Raw genomic sequence first — 25,769 nt, 5'->3', positions numbered from 1 at the left:
CAATGTGCGACTTTAGCACAGACAGTTACGTGAGGATTCCAGATGTATCTATCATTCATTGTGACATGGAGTGCTGCATCTATGGTGTCGCAAGAAGGGTGCAGTGAAAAGTGTTGCAACGCTGTTTTGTCGCTGCAGTGCAACACTTGTCATGAATGAGGCTCAGGATTGCACCCTATCTTATTGATAAAGTGCATTGCTAACCTTTTGTTTTGGAGCTAGGCAGCGCATCAATATACCTTGCAGAACTGTCCAGCACCCAAACATCTTATTTGTGGACCCAAGTGTTTGCACCAATTTTAAGACCAGGTATTTTTTTTGTCTTAAAAGAATGCCTCTAATTGGACTAAGCTGCAGTTGTTTGGGTTTGGCAACATGCAAGGAATTCCCAATAAATATTGCATAGTGTGTTTAGCTGCAGTTTTTTCACTGGAACGCCTACCTTGCATCTCATTTTCGGTAAGAGCCACTAACAGGAGTGGCGTTCTTGAAAATTCCTGTTTACACTGGAAAATATCCGCTAACTGGAGTTAGCAGCTACTCGTGAATAAAGGGATAAATAAAAGCTGCAGTAACTTCAAAAAATTGATGCTACATTGGTGTTAAGTTCCTTTTAATATTCTCCCAGTTTCTCACAGTGTGAAAAGAGAAGTAAAAGCTGGGGAGAGAAATGGGTTGCTAAAGTTGCAACGAGGCGACGAGAAGAATAAAGATATAACTGGTATGGGTTCAAAACAAAAACACCAATAAATATTAGCTGAAATACTTTTGCATATATTTGAAATGCTACTGAATATATGAAACGAGAAAAAATATGCCTGAATGAGACCGATAAATATGATCACATGAGACACTGAGCATTGTACCTGATGATAAAGCCACACGGCTGGAGACATGTAACCAATTTTGAAAATTGGATATTAACTAAAACAGATAATAAATTAATCTCAGATGCCTATAAAATATTAATCATGCCCATGCCATGTTATGTTTTATTGATTTGTATAGTGCAATAATCACCCAAGAGGGTATCCAGGCGCATGATACTTCCAAATCTCCCAGAAAATCGAGGCAGGAACAAAACCTAGAACTGAGCTTCTCAAAAAAAGAATGGGATGCCATATTCACCAGAACCCAAAAGGCCGCCAGATCTGCAGACACAAGGGAGGTGATGTATAAAACCATGACTATAAATAACCCTTTCAGACTGGTATGCTAAACCGAATATTCAATGCTGGATGGAATATGCACCTTCATGGCGTGCTGCCCAAAGTTAAATGAATACAGTAATCAGTAGAGGCTAGTAGAGTGTGGGGGTGGTGAGCGGGGAGGGGGAACAGGGGGGGTTTGAAAATATTTTTAAAAAACGCACTTACCCTATCCGCCGGCCGCATCTTTCCTCCTCTTCTCTGCTCTTCCTGACTCCAGTTCAGAAGAAGCTGCAGGAATCACCGGGGTACACAAGCTCCCCTGAGCCAATGACATTGCTGCAATGTAGCGTTGTGATTGGTTTCAGCGCAGTGGATCGCTGCTCAGATTGGGACAGAGAGCCTGTTCAAATTCCCTAACAGGTTGTCCATTGCAGCCTGGTGGGGAATATGCAAAGTGTGCATGACTGCTTGGCCAGCCAAAACGGCCCAAACAGTCATGCACACTTCGTGTGCATATGCCACTCTTCCTCCCTGAACCACCATCCCCGTCCCACCCGAAGCCAGCCCGCAGCAACCAAAGATGATAATTACATTCAGAAACAGAATTTTATTTAAGCTGTAAATCCAATAGATCCAGCAAGGTAATATCATGACAGCACTGTTAAACAAATCTAAGAGCAAGTGTAGTGGCTCTCAATTAAAAGTTGCAGATCATGTCCCATCTGCAGTGTTTCCAAAATGACTACTTCAGCCTCATCACCGAAACTATATGTAACACAACAGGCACAATGTAACTGCCTTTAAATAACCATGACTTGACAGACTGGCCGACCAAGCAATACCAATGTAAGAAAAACACACGAAGGCTGATGGCTAAAGGGGCTAAAGAGCACTCTAAGTTTGTGCATCTTTTTTTTAAGAATTGATGACATGAGGTCCTCCAACCAGCTAAAGCTGCCTGTAGCCACACCTAATAAATATAGGATGTGGGAGATTTGAGAAGCAGTGTGAAGATTAAAAAGGCAGAGTGATAGCATGGATAGTGTAAGACTGCAAAATATTGTAAGTCAGATGGTGTTCTGCTTGCGTTAGCAGCAGGGGTGTAGCTTGGTCAGAAAGAATGGGGGGGTTGAGAGCTTCAGTTTTTCCAACAATCATATGCATATAATTTTAGAATGCATCATATGACAAGCAGGGCACAAGTGAGGGGCGAAAGGGCCAGTGGAAAGTGAAACGAACGTGTATTGGTAGGGGCACTAAGGGTCATATGTATCAACACCCTCATTTGCGATTCTAAATAGCGATTTTTTCGAAATCGCTATTTGAGAATTGCAAAAAGTGATGTATGTAAAAAATCGCAATTTTTTTAGCGATTTCCTAATGTTCCTTAATTGCGATTAGCAGATTGCGAAATCGCAATTAAGGAATACTTTCCCATTCATTTCTATGGGCCAGGAGGCCCATCGGAATGAATGGGAAGTTATTCTCAATTTGCGATTCTCAGGACACCCTGATGCACCCCTGAAATGTACATGTGTGCGCATATAGCGCACATACATGCCCTAAGGGCATGTATGCGCACCACATGCACCTTCACAAATGGCAAAAAGTGCATTCTGAAAGAAATCGCAAATAACCACCGACTTGAAGTTGGTGGTAATTTGCGATTTCTTAAAGAGAAATCGCAAAACTTCAGTGGTTGCTGCAAAGCATTTAAGGAATCGCAATTTGCGATTCCTTAAATGCTTGCTCAAAGTTAAGGAATCGCAAATTTTGCGATTCCTTAAATTTGCATTGAGATTATCCTCATACATACCGTTTTCCGAATTTTGACTCGCAAACGCAGTTTTTTTGCGATGCGCAGCGTTTGAGAATCAAAATTCGGTTGATACATATGGCCGTAAGTGAGAGAAAACACCATTTTCTGTAAAATAACCAACATTTTTTAAGACTTTCAGAACAGCGAGGGAGAGAGTGTATGCGTGTTTTTGTCTATGTGTATGAGAAAACTCCGGGTGAAATCCAACAGACACCTCACCATACCCGAATGAAAGCACCGGTACCCGACTATTTACCAGGAAATGCATTTATTGATGGAGTGTAACACCTCTCTGAAGCTACACCCCTGGTTTGCCGGAAAGGCCCCAGGAGTTTCAAAAGTAGAGAGGTTTCGTGTTTTTGCACAGTGTCATTTAATAAACCGGTAGGCCAAATGCATTGTGTGGTGCCCTGAATTGTTACATGGAAATTCTGATGTGTTCAAAAAGAATGCCCTAGTATTCAAGAACTGGCTGGAATAACACCATGGGTACTCTTCTATCACTTGGTGGTCATACTGTCCTGACTGTGAGTGGTACAATGAAGGATAGTTGACCAGTGTATGAGTTGCACACAGCCAGCCACAGAATATGCCTACTCATTAAGAATCAATATGGCATAATCTTTCAAAATAAATATTTGTAAAATCAGAAGAAGATATCTGGGTCTCTGCACTTTGAATGCATTGCGAGAAACATTGTAGCTAACTTGTTCTTAGGAAATACAGCTCTATGCACTGCATTATTAAGAAAAGCATTAAGAAAAGCAACTCTTTAAAGCCTCTCATTGGAAATGTACAGAAAACTAAGACATTTCACCCAAACAATGGTTGAGATTGTTTCACTAGTTCATGGGAATTGCAGTAAAATGATCGCATCAGAATCATTTCATGGCAAAAGCTAATCTTAAACCAGGAACAGGTTCAGTTGCATGTTTGCTAAAGGTCGATAGTATTGCAAATATAAGATTTTAAACGCAAACAAACTACATGCGTTATTAATGTATTTGTTGCATGTACCAGGAAGATCAGGATATGTTGTGCGCACTGTTTTGTCACTATAAAAATAAAGCAGCTTTCTGCTCCTCTTTAGTTTGTTTGTAATACAGAGTGCTCAAATAGATGTTCTTATTAAGGGCGTATGATGTGGGAGGCTGGCAGCCTGATGGGTGCACATTGAATCTGTGTACAATCTGGTGACCAAGACTCAAGGTATACATTATAAGGCCTTATAGCAAGTAGCCTAGAACGGCATCTGCATGGGACACCAATTTTTTGTGGTTCGGTGTCTCTAGATTGGAGATGACCTTACTTACCTGATTGGAAATACTGGACCAGTAACCACAAAGAAACACCAGAGTTGTGGACTTAAACACAACACGTGCCACAACACGGTCTCCCCCTAGCCCCTGAAAGACAATGTGCTGTCGCCCCACTTTCTCCCCCCCCCCCCTCTCCCCCTCCCAAGAGTTGCTCTGCACTGCTGTGAACCTCTCCACTTCCAGCAGCAGAAAAAACTCCTATTATTTATCCTGGAAGCAGGAATTGTGTATGGAAAAGGACCCGGTGCTCGTGGCTAGCATGTTCTACCACTTTCCGCGTGAAATAGTTTAGCATACATACATTATATTTGATGCAGTGATTCTGGTTCCTGGTACCTTTGCACTAAATATCGTGTGACTTATAATGAGGCCTGTGGAGGTCAAAATTCTGAGTCAACCAGAGGTGTCGCACAATAATAAAATAGCAATACGTGATGAAAAATGCGAAATAAAAACACCTGCACTTAAAGATAGCACAGCGTATGGCTGTGATTGTGAAAAGGAATGCTGCCTTCAACTTATTTAACAAAACGACAGCCTGTCTAGGTTCCTGCAAAAACAGAACTTACTTTGTAATATCAGTTCCATGTACTTCTGTCACTGCTAACATATGCTGTTTTGTTTAGTTAAAAAAAACTGTCAGTCCGATTAAAATACAGCATGGTCACAATACATCACTATTGGATAGGTTCACGGTGAGGATGACATGAAAAGTAGAGCTATAAAAGCACAGATCTACAGATTCTCTGCTGGTGGTCGTCAGAAACTACCACCATGAGCAAATGAGGCATCAAGTATTTGGTGCACAATCACACATATTGGAAGAGAATTTCTATTCATTATAACAGATGCAAGGATTGGACTGATTGACAAGTCTGATTGTCTTTAAAACAATGCCACGTCTGTGCTCAGTTTATTGGTTAGGGAGGATGTTAACCATGGTCCACTCTGTAGATTTTAGAAGCAGCAAAAAGTATTTTCATAGGAAATCAAAATATATGCTGACGGTAAAAATAGAGCACTGGGGAACGCTAAAGAATTAAAAAACATGTTGGCCTCAAACCCTGAATTTCAGAGCAGAAGTAAGGTAACACAGTGTTTTGCCCTGTGAACAGGATCTATATATATTTAGCCCTTGCTTAGGCGCTCCAGAGGACCAATGTGACCACAGGCCATTTGGAATGTGAAGCCTCTCCTTTACTTCCTCTTGGGCACCAGGCTGCTGCCCTCAGGCAGGAGAGGTTTCTCTTGTGAAGCAGACACATGGGTCGCTGTTTGTCAGTATAAATCAACGTCATTTCAAATTAAGCTCCTTAAGGCTTAAAGAAACATTAAGCTGTATACATGCATTAAAACGCAAGCCATCATTATGTAGCACAAACCTCCCAGAATTAGGAAACAAAATTAAACAGACAAATGGCTAATCATTTTTTTTAGCTTTATTGCGTTGCATGGTGATAATATATAGAGACGACAATTCAAGGCACAAGAACATGCACTGCATTACATAAATATTGTGCGATATGCGGAAGGATCAGCTCTTGCAATACATTCTGAGAAACAGTACATCAAAAACATTAAACCAAAGGAGGAGACAACTACACAACCCTATTGCGCATTATACTAAAAGGCCCAGCCGTTTGCCCCACACTTGCTCATAACTGGTTGGACACCCCCATGCCTCATACACCAGCTTTTACTGCGCGGCACACCAATACAACCCTCTGTGCCACCGGGATATTGCAGAGGGGGGGGGGGGCAGGGCCCTTCCATCTGGTCATATATGTCTATTTTGGCCACCATGGTGGCTGTGCCCAAAAATGCTTTATCAACTCGGGAGCCTCCTATGCCTTCCAACACCCCCTGGAGCAGGACCAGAGGAGTGAGAGGGACCTCCCACCCCAGAACTCCGCTTAATTCTCTAACTACGTCCTCCCGATATTTCGTTAGTGCTGTGCAGGACCAAGTCATGTGAAAAAAGTCTGCAGGCGTCTCCGCACATTGTGGACAACTTGGATTCTGGAGATATCCTGCTCGATACAGCCTGGTACAGGTGAGATATGCGCAGTGGAGATAATAAACTTGGATCAGCCTAGCTGAAATAGTGATCACACAGGGGCCATAAGGGCGTCCTGACAATCTTTGTCTTCTAAGGGCCCCAACCATTTCTCCCAATGAGTCCGCAGGTGATCTAGTGTGGTAGGGGAATTGTTGACGAGGGGCCTGTAGATCTGGGACACCCCCCACGCCACACATCCCCCATAAGGAGTTTGGCTTCCAATTGGCTGTATTCGGGAAGGGTCGAACCTTCTGAGATGTGCAGGTTAATGGCATGCCGGAGCTGTAGGTATTTATATAATTGAGTGGAGTTGAGGTATTTATAAAATTGAGTTGAGTGAGTATAGGTCCTGTAAGTCCTGAAAAGTACCCAGCTACCCCGACCAAACATCACAATCTGTATAATGCCAATAAGATTCCACTTTTAGAACCCCTCCAGCGCAGCCAATTCTCCCATCCATGTAAATGCCGTCAGGAGTGTGAGTTTAGCATCCCAGCGGGTGTAGCGCAATGCTGAGTACAGAGCAAGGAGGACCCTTTTAGCCACTGCTGGGATAGTGTGGGGGATAGGTGATCCATAGAGCATTACTTGGATCTGTGAGAACCACAGGTTCCGCAATTCTAGCTGCTAGGTTTGGTCCAACCATCCCCCGGAGAACCAAACTTTAATCAGTAGGAGGCGTGTTGCAATATAATACAGGAAGAGGTTGGTCATCCCATCCCACATCATATGGGTTTGTTTGGCAGTGGGTCCGAGCCATCTGCAGTCATTAGTTACCCCAGAGGAACAATGTGGTCATTTTGTCTGAGGCATAAAACCAGTGGCGCAGGAGATGGAGAGGTAGATTTTACTGTACATAGAGGAATAGTTGGTGTATCATCATCGTGTACAAGGCAATTTTCCCCAACGGGTGGATGGGGAGAGCCTACCATTTACAGAGGTTCTCTTTGGTCTTTTTTAGTAGTGGGGCAAAGATAAGGGACCAAGTGTGTCCCGGGTGAATTGCCAGGCATATCCCCAGGTAGCGCAAGCTAAGGAATCTAATTGGGATATCTGATTGCTATGCCATACATTCATGAGAAATGTGTAGGGAAACTAGAATCGATTTGGCCCGTTTGAGTCTTAGACCTGACGCATCCTCAAAGAGTTCCAGGATACGAAAACGGGGACCAGTATGGGTGCGGTCTGCCAAGAACAAAAGAGCGTCAGCCACATAGAGGGTGATGCGCTTTTCATGGGCGGTGTTCTAGCACCATCCCTGGATTTGGGCATCACGTGTGATTTGTCGGGCCAGCGGTTCTATCACTAGGGCAAAAAGAAGGGGCATAGGAGGCAGCCCTGTCACGTTCCTCAACGGATGGGGAAGTCCTCCGAGAGGACCCCATTGATCAAAACTCGAGATGATGGATTGGAATATAACACTCATTCAAGCAGTCTAAAGTATGAGCCGAAGTCTGCTCGGGCCCGCACAGCTTCCAATTATTGCCAATCCACCGTATCAAAGGCTTTCTAGAAGTTTATCAGTAGCAAAGCCAGGTATGGTGGAAGGAGGTGACGTGAGCCAGTGCGACGTGCAGATGCTGCAGGCAATGCCTCATACTACGATGGGGCATGAACTCACACTGATTGAGATATATTAAGGCGGTGAGTACTTGCTTGAGGCAGACAACTAGAATTGGGTCGTAGATTTTGACCTCAGTGTTAATGAGTGAAATCGGAAGGTAGACTGAGCAAGAGGCTGAGGGAGGGTGCACCTTAGGGATGACCACAATCGTGGTCACATCAATGTTCTGCGGAAAGGCTCCCCTCTCTGCCGCATCTGCATATAGAGACGGAAGCCGTGGTGTTACGATCTCCTTGAATGCTGAGAGGTACTCAGCTGGGTAGCCATCAGGGAATGGGGCCTTGCCTGTCCCTATTGCCAAGATGGCCTGGTCTATCTCTTCCAGCGCGATGGGTTGATCATGCATCTGAATGTCAGCCTCTGGCAGCTGCGGGAGTGGGACATATGGATATGTCAGGAAGTTGGAATTGGGCTCTGATTCTGGGGTCAAGGCACTGGAACAGAGGTGCCTATAGTATAGAGCAATTGTCTGAGCTATGGCCGTGGATGTTTTCTGAGTGCAGCCCTCCGCAACCACAATTTCAGGAATTATCTGTTTAGCCAGAGGGCGAGATACCTGCCAGTACAGTAGCTTGGCATTCTTATCTCCCCAGCCATAGACTCAGGCTGTAAAGACCTCCATATTTACTTAGCCGATTCTAGGGAGACCTGACAAATTTCCTCATGCAGGAGCTCAAGCTGGCGGGACTCGGTTTACCCATCCGTTGCCAGTGGTCTGCTCCAGTCCCAACCTAATTCCAACCCAGGATGCAGTCCCTGCTTTCTTCCTTCATATACACTATTGTATCGTTTGGGGAGAATAAAACATTTTTTCTCGTCATATCTGTTCATATATAGAAAGGTCTAGCAAAGCTTTTCCATTTTCTGCATTTCCAGAAGGTCTCTCCAGAACCTGGGCATCATTAAAGCATAGAGAACAAGCAACATTCAGCTGCCAATAATTCCACTATCAATAATAATAATATTTTTTGTATCATTAGAAAGTGCTCTAAACTGTGGATTTTGCTGTTTATAGTTGCAAAAATTTTAAAATTGAAGTTAAATGTGCCACTCTCAGCCACTGTAATAATACTCAATTGGCCGACTGTGGAACCACAAAAGGCTGATATTGACTTGTTGGAATTTGAATGTATTACCTGTAGATGATACAGATGTCAGCAGTGAGCATTTATCTCACTAGCCCTCATGGTGGCATTACAATTTAGGATGTTGTGTAAAGAGAAGATGCCTTTTGCAAATGAATGGTGGCATGGCTGGTGTGAGTCTCGGATTCCCCTGAACATATATTTCAAGGAAGTCTATTAGTTTTGCTCCACACCACTGACCACATCAGGGTAAATTTGTATATTTATGGATCTGCAGGACTGAGAGACTGGTTCACAAAATGTGAATGTCGGTATGAATATGATGTGCATCCCTTTCTTTTACACTAATCTATCACGTTTCATCAAAGTGATATGGCTGCAACCGCCTTTTATATAATGATACTTTAATCACAGATTTGACAGTTTGGGACCAATGAGATCCTCTGTGCGCAAGACCTATAGATATCTTTGCAGTCCTCGGGTGCTGAATATTTAGGTTGCTGGTAGGAGTTACCCTTTCCTTGTGCAAACTTGAAGGGTACTCAACCGTCCTTGTTGCATCCAGTCCTCGACAGCTTGCAACACCAGTGGTATCAGGACCTGGTAATAAGATTTCAACTATTGTGCTAGGAGAATTCACCGCTAAAACACAGTCACGGTCGACAGATATCCCAGACATCTCTTCAACGGCCCCACACCTTTCTGGGGATCCGATTATGGTACAATAGACTTTGGATTTGGGGCTTACTAAGAGCAAAGATGGCTGTCGTTCTGTAAAGCTCCTCGACCATTGAGATAGCGACCTACTTCTGCGGAATCCTTTGGCTGCTGTCTGGCAGATTCTTCGCCAGCCGGGACCCGTGGAGGACTAGAGTATGAGATAGGAGAGGTTGCCCCGTATTGGGCAGCAATGAACTGCAACAGAGGCCAGAGCGAAGTGAGACTGCAGCTCCTACACCACCCTTTGAGTGTGAGACGCTCCCACCTACTTGCACTCTCATGCGACCTACACAGGAAGCAGGAGGAAGTCCTTTTGCCCGTAAGGTGAGTAGCGAGACCCAAGGACAGCTGGGTCGGCTGGTGGTTACAACAGAAAAAAGGAGAGAGGTCCTCACATGAGATGCAACCATGGTGGTGTGCTGCCCCTAACACAGTCTACATGGAGCCAGGATATCACACAGCCTACAAACACTATGGCAGTAACAGTGGTAGCCTGTCATGTGTCTGTGCAGTGGGGTGGGCCTCACATGCACACACATACTCACACTCACCCATCTACATGCACACTCAGTGACAGCCAGCCATTCACAAGTGCACGCACATACACCTACCGAATAAGCACATACACACACACTCACCCATTCAAAGCATGCTCTTGCAAGAACACATACATTTTATAAATGCAGGCATGCACCCAAATGTTTAAAAAAGAATTTATCGGGCTGAGTCAGTGGTGGCAGGTTCAGGGGGGGGAGAAGCAGAATACACCTGAAGGAGCTGGAGACTCCGGGCAGGTAAAACAAGATGATTCCGACCTTGTCATGGGTCAGCCAATGAAAGGAGGACCTTCCTTCACTCATCACAGAGGGGGATGAGGTCAGTGAGAGTTTATCACTCCCACCGCACTCTATGCTGAGGCATCACTGTTTGACATTCAGCCTGCGCACTTCAGGGTTTAACACTGAAGTGCCCAGGCTTGTGTTTATCCACGATGTGCCCCCTGATCATGGAGGTGAGGACTCACAGGGCTTTACTGGGTTGAGAAGGTCATGCACTCAGGGCTGTCAAATCTTCATCCCAGCAAAGTTTGGCTCAAGATGTCTGACCCAAACACGTTGTATGTCTGTCAGTAAGTGACCATTTCTCAGCCTGACAAGACGCTCGTCAGGCTTTACAAAATGGTGTGGGGGGGCAGGGTCCCTCTGCCCTTATAAAAGGGCCGCACCTGGGCAGTAGCATAAAAACATGAAGGCCAGGACTTACATGAATCTTTGGGGATGGAAGCCAGTACCCCTCCCTCATTCTGAAATATCTGAGACATCACAGGACAGGAATTGGGGGGATTAAGGGGCCGGCAGACTCCCTGATGCATGATTTCCAACACCAGCAACATCACTGCCTGAAACTGTAAAGCACTACAACAGTGCAGATAGGTGGGGAGTACTGCTTGAGGCAGGGAATCACCTGGAGGCAACAGCCATAGAATGAAATGAAAGCATGAACAATGCTGGGGTAGTAGGGCGGTAGGATTGGATGGCTAAGTACAGACCTATCTGATCCCAGAAACAGCAGCAGTGCTCCTTCCAGAAGACCATCAGGAGAACTAGAATGGTTCACTGAACTTACTACATGGATAAGTGAACAAAGATCCTATGAGAGCACAAGCAGACCCGAAGTACCAGGAGGGACTGCACACAGATATGCAATGTGGCCAATGTTACCTGAGATACGCCCATACTGAATAAGAACAGGCATAAGAAACACTGCCTGCTCATGGTCTCCACCGCATTTGCCTAGCTTTCTTTAAACCAGTGATCTTAATCCCACATTAAATCTTATGCTGAATGCCCCACCGCACCTGTGACACCACCTCATGACACATGAGACTTACTTCATGTTGAGGCCCAAAGTGACAAGACAAATCTTTTTCTCCAGAGCCAAAACAAAACACACATCTGATGACATAACATAGCAGATGTGTTGCTGCAAGCAGTAATGAAACAACTGAGCACAGCTGGAGTTCATTATGAGGTCAGTTAGCAATGAAATGAAGACCTCAAATTGCTGAGAACGGATTTCGTATCTTTCGATCTCGACAGCACTCTACGGAGAGGGATCACAGAGGTGGAAAGTGAGCTCTACAGCATGGTAAATAAACCTGACTGGATACATGAACAATGGACACTGTGTCAAAAAATGTTCAAATTGAAAGACAGGCGTCCCACAAATAAAATACACCTGTCAGATGTACTAGAAGGACTCAAAAATACAGACAAGCCCTCCTTATGATCTACCTTTAGCAGTGTAAAGGGCCTATGGAGTCAGGCCCAGAAATTCCCAAAACAATAATGGACACCCCCAGCCATCATTCACGTTGTGTCTATTTCAACATCCCGCCAGGCAAGTAATCACTGATGCACAGGAAAAAAAACGTCCCCCTTCCTTACCTCAAGCATCCCATATCCATATCTGCTCACTTCTCACAGATGGTACAAAAGACTGTGGTCCTAAACCTAGTTTAGTTGAGATATGAATCAATTTACCTATTGAGTATAATTTGTTAATGGGTATCTGAGCTATGGAAGGAAAATAGTTTAGAGAGCTCACGGATCTTAGTTCAATATTTATACATCAAATGGACAAAATGCATCAAACCAAAACCTCATGCACCATGCGATTTACTATACTTCGTTTTTCTGGTGAGGGATCAATTTAAATTAAATAATACAATATTCTAAAACAGAGAAGGTTGCTCCAAGGGGGAACGTGCTTACGAGAAAAGTGCTCGGTGTAGGTCAGTGAGAAGGAGAAGTAGTAAGTGTCGTAGAAGGAAAACAAGAACTTAATATAATTTATACACAGTCGGACCGGTTGTGAATCACCGTCCTATTCGGCCTAGACACATTTATAATGCATATGATCTATTTATATAGTTTACACAGATACAGAATTAAATTCCTATTGGCACGTTGAGGGTCACAAAAAAGTGGGTCTAGGCCTTTCCTGGGGCGTCGACGTTTCGACCCGACTTAGGGCTCAGGGGTAGTTATAAGCCTCGGCCGTGCGGATCTTCTTCAGGACAGGGGCAGGGTGTGGAAGGGCAACCTTATATAAGGAGGCTAAGTCACCTATGAGGTAAAAGGGGTGTGGTCAGGTTTGTTGCATGAAAACATAAAAAGACAATAATTAGTTTGAGATTAAAGCAAGGGCTTACCCTCTGTGTGTTGCATGGTGGGGAGGTCCGAATGGGGCGTATGTATGGTCCACACCAAGTGTGTGACCGTCGGGGCAAACCCAGACGGTGATTGCCCTAGGGCACTGAAAGAAGAGAGAATGGCCGAAGGGTAAGTGTCCTTGTGGTGAAAATAGTCAAATGTCCATAATTACCAGGGGCCGCCTACTAATGGGCTGTGCTGGCAAAACGTACCTCTTTGTGATTTCATCATGCAGTTGTATTGAGCAATATATACAGTTAGTAATTTACACAATACATTACAAACATTTAAGACGGGATGCACAATACATGAGGCCCCTGGTCATACATTGGAGAGTCTACAATGAGCACAGGTAATATTATACTGTACATATAATACAATCAAAATGATCATTTAAGTAGTGGAAAACCTAATTGTGTTGCACGACGATGTTTGTACATAAAACACTTGGTTAAGGTTGGATACAAGGCAGCTGACAACGCAAAGCTGTAGAAAGGCCTGTAAATGCACTAGAGCCCTAGTGTATAACCTCTACGGTTGCCTGTTATGATTGAAGAATTAGAGGGGTGGGAGTGACCGTGGTTGGATTAACTGTAGCTGAACACAGATACCTGTCTGCTGAGTTCTTCAGATTCGTTGAGGCCCCATGCGATGGTGTCCAAAGAATGTATCCACCTACATTCCCGTTTACTGAGTACACTGGAGAAATCACCACCCCTGGGGTTTGGTCTAACCTTCTCTATGACCCACCATCTGAGGCTATCAGTTGTGTGTTCAAAAGAGGAGAAGTGGTCAACATAGGGTGCGCCCTGTACCTTGCACCTTATGCGGCTGCAGTGCTGAAGTATGCGGCATTCGATTTTTTGTGTAGTTTGCCCTACATACATGAAGCCACAGGGGCAGATGATGGCATATATCACTCCAGCGGAGTTACAATTGCTCTGGTCGTGGAGTTTATATGTTTGACCATTATGTGTGAACTCCGTCATTACAGTGGTCATAGGGCAGGCATTGCAGAGGACACATTTATGGTGACCCTTGACAGGTGGGAGCCCTCAAAGTGTAGTTTGCCCCGGGGTGCAGGGTAGGGGTAGTAATGATTTAACCACATGGTCCCTGACATTCTTGCCTTTTCTGAAGGCATGCAGCGGGGGAGGCATATTACCTAATTCATCCCTTACCAAATGCCAGTGTTTGTTAATGTTTTTTTTGATTGCGTTACTTTTAGTATTAAACATGGTAACGCAGACCAACCATTCCTCACTAGTAGTTTTAGTTTTCTGGACTAATAGATGCCCAATAACTTTAATCTTAAAGTAGAATTACACCAATTCTTTTGCAAGCTCAGGCTTAAACACCACTTCCTAAAAATTCCCCCAAAACCTACCTTCTCAGGGAGTGGACTGAGGCCGCCATCTAGATTCAACCCTCCGACCCACCTTATGCCACCTAAGCTTTTAGCATATGAACAGGTAGTGATGAGGGATGTGACCACGATACTTGCAGAAAAGCAGTATGTTAAGTACAATGAAAGCAAATGTGAGCGAGAAGCCTTGACATCATTGAAGACAAACACCGACATTGTTATAAAACCGGCCGATAAAGGTGGGGCCATTGTGGTACAGAACACTGAGGACTATAAAAACGAAATATTCTCACAGTTACCTGTCAGGGGTAACTATATGAAACTCTATAAGGACCCTACTAAAGACATTGGGAAAATGATAGCATGTATGACCCAGAAGGCCCTTGAAGGTGGTTACCTCAGCAAACCAGAATTTGAATACCTAAACAACAAACACCCTAGGACCCCCACCATCTACACCCTGCCAAGATCCACAAAAGCATGCAGGACCCTCCCGGGAAGACCGATAATCTCGGGATGTAGATCTATCCTGGAACCCTTATGTAAATATATCGACGTGTTCCTAAAACCAATAGCTTAGAGTACATCCACCTAACTCAGGGACACGATGCAGACCATCCAACTCGTGGAAGAGCGCCCACATGACACTAAGATCAACGTGTTGGCCACTATGGATATCTCTGCCCTCTACACGAATATCCCACAAGCAGCAGCACTGAAGTGCATGGAACTGGTGCTTAATCGCAGACCCACACCACATAAATTCCCTACTGACTTCATCATTGACTTACTGAGCATAGCCATGACCAAGAACTTTTTCTACTTTCAAGGCAACTACTATGAACAAACAAAGGGTGTGGCGATGGGGGCCAGATTTTCCCCTAACCTGGCCATCATCTACATGTATGAGTATGAACAAGAATTCATTTTGAGTGCTCACAATCCATACCGAGACTGCACTAAAATGTGGCTTTGTTACATAGACGATGTTTTAATCATCTGGGAGGTGACCACTGACCAACTAGGACAGTTCCACAACTGGCTCAACACCTGCTCGACTGACATCTAGTTTACGCTTGAGTTTGACAAAGTAGCCATTAACTTTTTGGACATAGTGATCAGAGCAGAGTCAGGAAAACTTCACACTAGTCTCCACAGGAAGAGCAGTGAGCGCAATACAATATTGAGATACACTAGTCATCATCCCCGTAACCTCAGGGATAACTTACCCTTTGGCCAAATCCTGAGGTTACGGAGGAACTGTTCCAAGAAGGAAGACTACTTCAATGAATCAGCAGGTCTTCTTACTAGACTACTGGAACGTGGATATCCCATAAGACTCTTGAAAAAAGCATGCAAGAGAGATTGGCACAACCATAGGGAATTTCTACCAGTCCCCAAAACTAAAACTACTAGTGAGGAACGGTTGGTCTCCGTTACCACGTTAAATACGAAAATTAACACAATCAAAAAAACCATTAACAAACACTGGCATTTGGTAAGGGATGAATTAGATAATATGCCTCCCCCGCTGCATGCCTTCAGAAAAGGCAAGAATGTCAGGGACCATGTGGTTAAATCATTACTACCCCTACCCTGCACCCCCGGGAAAAACTACACTTTGGGGGCTCCCACCCGGTCAAGGGGCACCATAAATGTGGCCTCTGCAAAGCCTGCCATATGATCACTGAAATGACGTAGTTCACACATAATGGTCAAACTTAAAAACTCCAGGACCAGAGCAATTGTAACTCAGCTGGAGTGATCTATGACTTCATCTGCCCCTGTGGCTTTATGTATGTAGGGCAAACTACACAAAAAATCAAATGCTGCATACTTCACCACTGCAGCCGCATAAGGTGCAAGGTACAGGGCGCACCCTTAGTTGACCACTACTCCTCTTTTGAACACACGGCTGATAGCCTCAGATGGTGGAAGTCATAGAGAAGGTTAGGTTAAACCCCAGGGGTGGTGATTTCTCCAGTGTACTGAGTAAACAGGAATGTAGGTGGATACATTCTTTGGACACCATCGCACGGGGCCTCAACAAATCTGAAGAAATCAGCAGACACGTATCTTTGTTAAGCTACAGTTAATCCAACCACGGTCACTCCCACCCCACTAATACTTCAATCATCACAGGCAACCGTAGAGTGTATACACTAGGGCTCTAGTGCATTTACAGACCTTTTTACAGCTTTGAGGTGTCAGCTGCCTTGTACCCAACCTTTACCAAGTGTTTTATGTACAAACAACATCGCACAACACTATGAGGTTTTCCACTACTTAAATGATTATTTTGATTGTATTATATGTACAGTATAATATTACCTGTGCTCATTGTAGACTGTTCAATGTATGACCAGGGACCTTCATGTACTGTGCATCCCGTCTTAAATGTTTGTAATGTATTGTGTAAATTTCTCACTGTATATATTGCTCACTACAACTTTGAGTGTATTATGTCAATTATTCACTGTATATATTGCTCACTGCAATGATGACTTCTGAAGAATCCGTTCCAATGGCTGTGATGGTTTATGTATATATTCACTGTAATTATTGCTCACTGCAATGTGGCCCACAGTAGAATCCGTCTTCCAAACCTCCCCCAATCCCCCCCTCTCCCCGGGACTGGAGCCAGTTTTTGGCCCTGTGATTCCTTCAACTCTGGCCATCCCTGCGCCGGTTAGCACATTCGCGCACGTACATGCGGCTCCCGGCTTTATGTACGAGGCAGATTCAGCCGCTCGCACAGAACGATAACTGAGAGACTGAACGCGCACGCAGACGTCTGCCACTCAAGATAACTGACCTTGGGGACCTGTGGGATGCGTTTTTATCTTCCGTTTAACCGCTCACTGTTCGTATTCAGAGAGTGACTCCTTTTCCTTTCTTTCTGTATTTTAGTTGCCGATCGGTGTGCCTTGATTTACTCGTCTGAACACGACGACATTTTCCTTTTCCCTACTCCGTGATGAAATCACAAAGAGGTACGTTTTGCCAGCCCAGCCCATTAGCAGGCAGCCCCTGGTAATTATGGACATTTGCCTATTTTCACCACAGGGACACTTACCCTTCAGCCATTCTCTCTTCCTTCAGTGCCCTAGTGCAATCACTGGCTGGGATTGCCCCGACGGTCACACCCTCAGTGTGGAACATACATACGCCCCATTCAGGCCTCCCCATCACGCAACACGCGGAGGGTAAGCCCTTGCCTTAATCTCAAACTAATTATAGTCTTTTTATGTTTTCATGCAACAAACTTGACCACACCCCTTTTACCTCATAGGTGACTTAGCCTCCTTAAATAAGGTTGCCCTTCCACACCCTGCCCCTGTTCTGAAGCAGACCCGCACGGCTGAGGCTTATAACTACCCCTGAGCCCTAAGTCGGGTCAAAACGTCAACGCCCCTGGAAAGGCCTAGACACACTTTTTTGTGATCCTTACCGTGCCGAAAGGAATTTAATTCTGTATCTGTGTAAACTATATAAATAGATCATATGCATTATAAATGTGTCTAGGTCGAATAGGACAATGATTCACAACCAGTCCGACACAGGAGGAAATTGACTCAATAACTGATGATCTGCACTATTGAAAAGCACCCAGAACAATGGTCTACCGGTGGACTTCTACAGGATAAACAAAACCACACCGTCTGCCCTCCTTTATGACATATGAAGGAAGCAGGCAATATGTATACAATTCGACCAACATTCAACAGAGCAATCCTAACACTTCTCCCAAAACCAGGCCAGGACCCACTATTGTGTTCCAACTATCAGCCCTTCTACCTAATAAACTTTAATATAAAGATTTTGGCAAAAACTTTTTTCAAACAATATATATGGAACATTACAGATAACCCAGATGACAGGGTGGCAATCTCACTCAACACAGAAAAACAGCATCAAATTGGGATTTTTGTTTTGAAGTATGTAAAGAACAGGTATAGGTAAAGACTTATGCACGGAAAGATGACAACTAAACTGGGCAAATACACTGCAACTGACCCCTCTCGGACCGCTTCCCTACTCATAAGGGAACAATACATGGTTGGCCACTCTCCCCTTTACAAATTTTGTGACATTGGAATGCCTGGTAGCAGCCATTATACAATCAAAAGACTTCAGGTGGAGAGACACTGCAGCAAGTCAGTCATTGAAGGAGATAGATGGCCACCGCATTTCGGACATCAACAAATTTGTACCCACAGGATTTGGAATAGGGCTGACGTATTTTATGAAATCCATGGGCCTCAGAATTAGTCATATTAGGTTTGCACAAATGAACAATATAAAGACAACAACAGCATTTTCTACTTTTTGTAGAATATGGGGGCTTTGCCTCCAATACTGTGATCTACCCATCACTCCCTAATCACGTTTAACTATTCTGATATAAGGATATACTCTTTGATAGAATATGGGGGCTATCCCTCCAATACTGTGATCAACCCATCACTCCCTTATCATGTATAACTATTCTGATATACGGATATACTCTTTGATAGAATATGGGGGCTATCCCTCCAATACTGTGATCAACCCATCCCTCCCTTATCATGTATAACTATTCTGATATAAGGACAGAAATCTGAACAGAAAATGCCATCCAGGCACTACAAGTGCCACACACATTTCTGTGCTCTGGCTAATATTTAGCCCTACATATTTAATGCATTCTACTTCAGCTTCACTAAATACTTAGGTCCGCTCAGGGCCATGGATTCGGGAAAATCGGCAAAGACACATATTCACAAGACACACAAATATGCTTATTCAATGAGACATCACATTTAAAAGAATAACATTGACACATACTAGTGTTATTGCTCCTTACACCCCTCCTTCTACGCCCTTATTCTTCCCTGTTCCACTGCACCCCGCTCCATTATCCTCTGTTCTGCCTCATTACCCTCTTTTCATAACTGGAGACATGGAGACAGACGGCAAAAAACCTTTGGAGAAACATTACATCCATCTACAACTGTTTCTGGAGTGGATATTAGGATCAACCAATTCAATTCAATTTATTTATTATGTTTTGGCTCTCAAAAGAGGGCCACATAAAATATACAAAAACGAAAGATAAAACAAAGCACATACATTTGCATATAAGCAAGGAAAATATACCACTTACATCAACAAAAAATAGATACCAAGCTAACATACAAATCACTACTACAAAAGATTGGAAAGTCAAAACATCACCCAGGACATATTAATAAATAGCTAAAAAACCTTTAAAAAAGTTAAAAATATGGAAGCAGAACATTTCATTAGGAGGGCAATAAAGTGCATGCAAAAAGCCATTTAAGGTGACAATGCCAAGGCGGAGACAAATAACTTTTAACCATCTGGCGCGCAATTTACGGAGCACAGGACAAATCAGTAAGACATGCGTGCAGTCCTGAATATTCAATTTACATAAATTGCACAAAGCAGAGGAACCATACCATTTGGATAACAGTAGATTTAAAGGGATTAGATCATAACGTAAAAGAAACCAAAATCTACGAATACCATGCGGTAGGTTCCATGTAACGTAGGTTTGAGGTTGCTTCATCACATATGAATCAAGAAGAAAATCTACCTTCCTTTTACCACAGATAAACTTTTTGTCAGAGTAAAAACTTAAGTCCCACGAGGCAACTTTTAGAGCCAGTTTTAACTGTGGGGGAGAGTACGAAAACAAAACGTTTTCATCTAATTTTAGGAGGGCTACAGCTTTTCTAAAATTACATACAAGTTGGGAAAACTCATTAAAATTACCCAGTAGTTCACTACGGAGGAGAGCTCTTATTGTCCCTTCTTTTGCTCTAGCAAGACAGGCCACCCATCTTACAAGGGCACATAATCCCTGTACCCAGCTACTCCTAATGCCAAAATCAAGTCTACAAGCGGCCAAAGAGCATGCAGTGTTAAGAGAAGAGAGAGCTCTAAGAAGTTTCCCCTCAATCTTATGACAAAAGTCCCAGTTTTTCACTTCTATAAGTTCAATACCATACAGTATTGTTGCGGGGATTTTAGATCTATACACCTCCAATAAACTATGGAAGTGTCGCTTCCCCGTTGCCAAGTATAGAGACTTTAAACCTTTGCCATGGGCTAGAGCTTTGCGCGTGCAATGCTCAATATGGAGCCTCTCACTTAAATTAGCCATGATAATTTTTCCCAGGAAAGTATAGGACTTCACAACCTTCAGTTTATGGCCCCCGATGTGCCAACCATACTCTACGGAGCGGCACTTCTTTTTACCAGCTATACACATCACCTTACTTTTGGCAATATTGATTTTCATACAATGGGCTACAGCAAAAGCATGAAGAGCATGTAACCGATTTGCAAGTCCTTTAGGGGTCAAATCAAAAATGAGGACATCATCGGCATACATCAGACAAGATATGGAGGTCCCCCCTACCACCGGAGCGATGCCCTCACTGGCGGACACAACGGCGGGTAAATCTGCCGTGTACAAGGAGAACAGAAGGGGCGCCAATAAGCAGCCTTGCTTAAGGCCATTCATAGATGGAATTACAGAAGAAATTCCCCTCTCGCCCCCCATCAGGACCCTACACCAGGTCTCTGTATGCAGAGCCCGCACCAACTCCAACAGATAGGGTGGGAGACCAAGCGCAGCCAGTTTTCTCCACAGCGTTCTACGATCAACTTTGTCGAACGCCGTGGAGAAATCAATAAAGGCCGCATACACAACCCCTCCTCTCACCTGGACATATTTATCTGTCACCACATGTAGAGAGGTTAGATTGTCCAACGTACCGTGATCCCTACGGAAGCCCGTCTGTTCAAGAGGCAGAATATTATGCTCCTCTACCCAATCGGAAAGGGACTGTAAAAGACATTTCGCAAAAACCTTTCCGATAGAGTCGAGGAGAGCAATCAGCCGATAATTGCTAGGGCTATCCCTAGTTCCTTTCTTCAAAATAGGGACCAGGATACTTCCCCTCCAGGAGGCGGGTACCATTTTAGACAAAAAACAAGCTCTATACAGGGGATACAGAATTTTGCTTCACCTTGCAGGATCCTGTTTCAGGACCGTCATGGGGAGTTCGTCAGGACCCATTGCCCCAGAGACGCGCATCTTTTTTATTGCCTTCTCAATTTCTCTTTCTGTGGGGTAACAAATAAGTCCTTCGCAGGTGGCATCTAGGACGATATCATCACCTGGGATCCCGTTCCCCGCATACAGGTCCCGAATATAAGGAATCCATACCTCTTCTGCAATAGGTATAGGGGAGGGACTTAGTCTGGAGCCACATCCCTTGCCGATTATTGCCCAAAATTCTCTGATCCTACCCTGAGTAACAGATTCCCTCAGATTAATCCAAACCTCGTCCTCACTTGCCTTTTTTATTTTTACCTTAAGTCTGAATCTCTTTCTCTTTAACCTGGAAATTTCATTTCCACGTTCCGTGACTCTATCTACATATTGTTGTGGGACTAGCTTATTTATTTCCTTGTTCAGGATACGCAGTGTACTAGGGACCACTACCCTTTTACTAGGTCGGGGAGTTTTTTTAGCAAAAGAGATGATGTTTCGCATAAATTCTTCAAAATGTTCTATTTCATTCCCACGCCACTCATTTAACTCCACTAGGGTATCAGATAAAAACTCCTGTATCCCCTTAATGGCGGAAGGATTCCAGACACACCTTCCCGAAGAAATATGGAAGGCAACATCACTGCCATTAAGAGACCAGTGTGCAGTGGACATGGGATTTAAAGAAATAGTTATTAACATTATGCTGTGGTCACTCATAGAAGTAGATATGATCTTAAGATCCTGAATAAAAGGAAACAAACCATAATCAGCAATAGCATAGTCCAAGATGGAAGACCCAAAAGGAGATTTGTGAGTAAATTTAGCGGGCACGTCGGAAGGAAATCTCCCATTTAAAATAAGACCATCTACGGCCGCTAATTCTTTTAACAAAATCTTCCCTCTTTTGTTTGTCACTAATTTATCAGGAAAGAGAGTTTGAGGAACAAAATGCGCCTCTTCTTTAGATTTATTCTTGAATAGTTTTAAACTGGCGTTAGAGATTTTACAATTCAAATCTCCCACAAGCATAATTTCAGGAGGCGATGGGACATTTTTGATTTTATCAATATAACCAAATAACTGCTTCAATATCACATTAAAACGCTCTTCTGGAGGAATGTACACATTTACAATTACGATAGGAGATTTGATGCCGTTGTTAAACAGGTTTTCAATGGTTATCGCCTGGAAAAGTTTACTAGGATCAGTATAATGGGAGAATCTCCATTGCAGTTTGTTAGATAACAAACAAGCGATTCCCCCCCTAGCATGGCCTTTCTTGGAAGGGGCAGCAGGAACTTCCAGGACATAAAATTCCTTAGAGACAGCCAACATACCAATACACCATGTTTCCTGTAAACAAATCACATTCGCTCCTAATGAGAATAGGAGCGCAAATTTCTCCGGACTACTGTGAATCCCTGCCGCGTTCCAAGAAATGATTTTTAATGAGGTGTTAAAGGTGATGAAACAATCTGGGATTATCCTTAGTTTTAGTAACTAAGGCGCTGTGGAGCCAATTCCACTGATTATTATCCTCTAGGGACGCATTCTGCATCAGCGGGAGAGGCCTCACTTGCGAGACCGAACGTTTTCCCTTAGAGACCCAAATCTTCAGGTCTGTAAGGGGAAAGGAAGTCCCATTTTGCTCATCCCTACTACATACCTCCCCAGAAGAAGGGTTTGTATTACAAAGGTTATACAACGGGAGAATATCAATACCTATACGTTGGAAATTCTCCGCTTGCTGCAATATCAGATTTACAATAATTTGAGAATAAAATTTCACCCTTATGCTTGAGACCCTAACTTCACCCATCAGGGACACTAAGTCAATGTCCCTGGTTTGGATATGGCGAAGACTTTCAATCTCGCTAAAACATTTAAGAAGCCAGGCTCTATTTAAATCAACCAGTTGTACTACCACTGCCAATAGGTACACCATTAAAATGCAGCTTCTTCTAATTACAAATTGGTTATCCCTTTTATATAATTATGTGTGCTTCCTTTGATGGATTGTAATTCTGTCATGTCATTCAGGGGTTACCAACTGGTTGCATCCCTATTGAGGCATATCACAAGGAGGACTATGTTGAAATGCCTTCATTTATTGTACTATTAGACAGTAACCACACAGAAGCTATAATAGAAGAACAACGCAGTGTACAAAAATATTCATCCCACCAAAGCAGGCACCCTTGCACCATTGTGCGAAGGTGCCTGCATTGGCGCAGGCAGCCCATTGTGTGCAGGCGCAGGTGAAAAGGACAGGAATGCGCTGTATCTTATAGATACAGTGCATTTCTGCACTTTCTTTTGCCGTAGGGAAGCTCAGCAGGAAAGCCTGCTGCGCTTACCTACGGCAAAACCGCATAAATGAGGCCCATAGTATTTAACTATTATAAAAGAACTTTGAAGAAACTTGGAGATTCAAAACTCTCTATGGAAAAGAAGAGGGGAGTATGCTGGCTCTTCTATATTAATGGGTATTTTCTGAATACTTCTGACAATCATCTGTTCATTTTGATAATAAGAACTTAAAAATTATATTTTGTTCATGCCTCTACTTTGCTGGACAGTGGGGCCCGTTTCTTGATCAGAATAGGGCACTAAGGATGATATTCCAAAAAGTTCAAGGAAGACTGATCAGAATGGTTGATGGTTCGCTCTTGACATCTGGTTCAGGTCCAATACCTAAACATTCTTCTCCATTACTAGTATCTTCTGAAGTTCATCTGGTGGTTTTAACTTTTGACCATATCACTTCTCCCAATTAAGCTGTAATTTTGGGAATTTTTTGGTTGAAAATGCATTATCCTTATTTTTTCTGGTCAACTCGCTCTATGGACCAGATGTGCTATTTCTATTTTGTAATGGCAAGTGCTTCAATGTGTAAAATAGCAGTGTTAGAGACCGCAAAATATGTTTTGCCTATCTATGAATCCCATTCAGAGGGAAAGTGATTGAGCTACTTTAACTGAACTTGGCATTAATATTCAATTTGTGATCATTTAATCTCTGAGAAAGAGAAAGACATTTTAAAGACTATTTATGGAAACATCTGAGGTTTATTATTTCTTCATCACCTGCTGTGGTACCACTGTTTTTGCACCAAAGAAAGATATAGCTTTAAGAACTTGCATAGACTGAGATAGATTTATTGGATCGCAGTCAAGAATAGGTATCTTTTGCCCCATATTAAATGCATTCTGGAATCTAGTCATAGAGTTCACGTACTTAATAAACTAGATTCATGGGAAGCATATCATCCGTTGCTCCTAAAGGAAAGTTTAGATTGGAGGACATCTTTGCACATCCCTTTGGTCTCTATGAATGGTGTATGAGGTCATCTGGAGTGTTCAACGTTCATGCTATTTTTCAGAACTTTATCGATTCAATATTTTCTGATATGCTGTACCTCGTGTATTGTAAAACCTTTATAGAACATCAATAGTATGTGCGTGTGGAACTGTCTAGGAATCAGGAAACATTTTTTATAATGTAAACCAGAGAAATGTGAGTCTGAAAAAGGAGGAGTAGAATACCCTGAATGTAGATTAGGTTCCTCTGTCTTGTCTATAGATCTTAAGAAGCAAGGTATTCACTATTTTGTATTGACCATCTTCTACACACATTAAAGATACTCAAAGTTTTTTGTATTCACGAATTTTGTTCACCCGTTTATGAGACTTTGAAGAGATTACTGGTCATATTACTGGAAGCATAACGATCGTGAATCTGAATTAAGGATTTTGTTGGGAAATCTGTTTGAAACAGCCTTCAATGTATTAAAACAGATGTGTGTGCATGGCTCTATTCTAAGTCATCTAGTTACATAAAGGAACATCAAGGAACTTCATTATGGGGACATATGTTTCTGAGAGAGTAGTGGGGGCAGGAGCAGGAAGATGATGGGAAGGTACAGGCGGTATTTTATGGAGTCCAAGTTTTGTCCGAATCTGAATGTATTTATTGAGTGTTTGACAGAGCTCTTGGCAAAGAAGTTGACTTATAGTGAATAGAGAAATGTATGGTCATCATTAAGAGGTCACCAGGGGGCACACTTGCGACCCCTGGCTTGTCCTTTGCGACCCCTGGCTCTCTGTGCTCGCCAAGGCATTGACAAAAATGTGGATTCTATTACAGAACCGGAGGCTTCGGATTATGCTCCTCTTTCTTATATTTGCTACTCACAGCAGCCAATGAAAAACGTTTTGTATGCAAATAAAACTACATTTACCATGATGCTTGTACATACATCACATCCTCTATAGCCCCATAAGAGCTGCTGTACCCTGTGTCTCCTCCTCTTTCTTTGCTGCTCACGCAGACAGTTAAGTGC

This window comes from Lissotriton helveticus, chromosome 2_1, assembly GCF_964261635.1.
Source record: "Lissotriton helveticus chromosome 2_1, aLisHel1.1, whole genome shotgun sequence".
In the NCBI taxonomy this organism is placed as follows: Eukaryota; Metazoa; Chordata; class Amphibia; order Caudata; family Salamandridae; genus Lissotriton; species Lissotriton helveticus.
The sequence above is the reverse complement of the archived record's forward strand: the minus strand, read 5'-3'. Positions refer to the sequence as shown.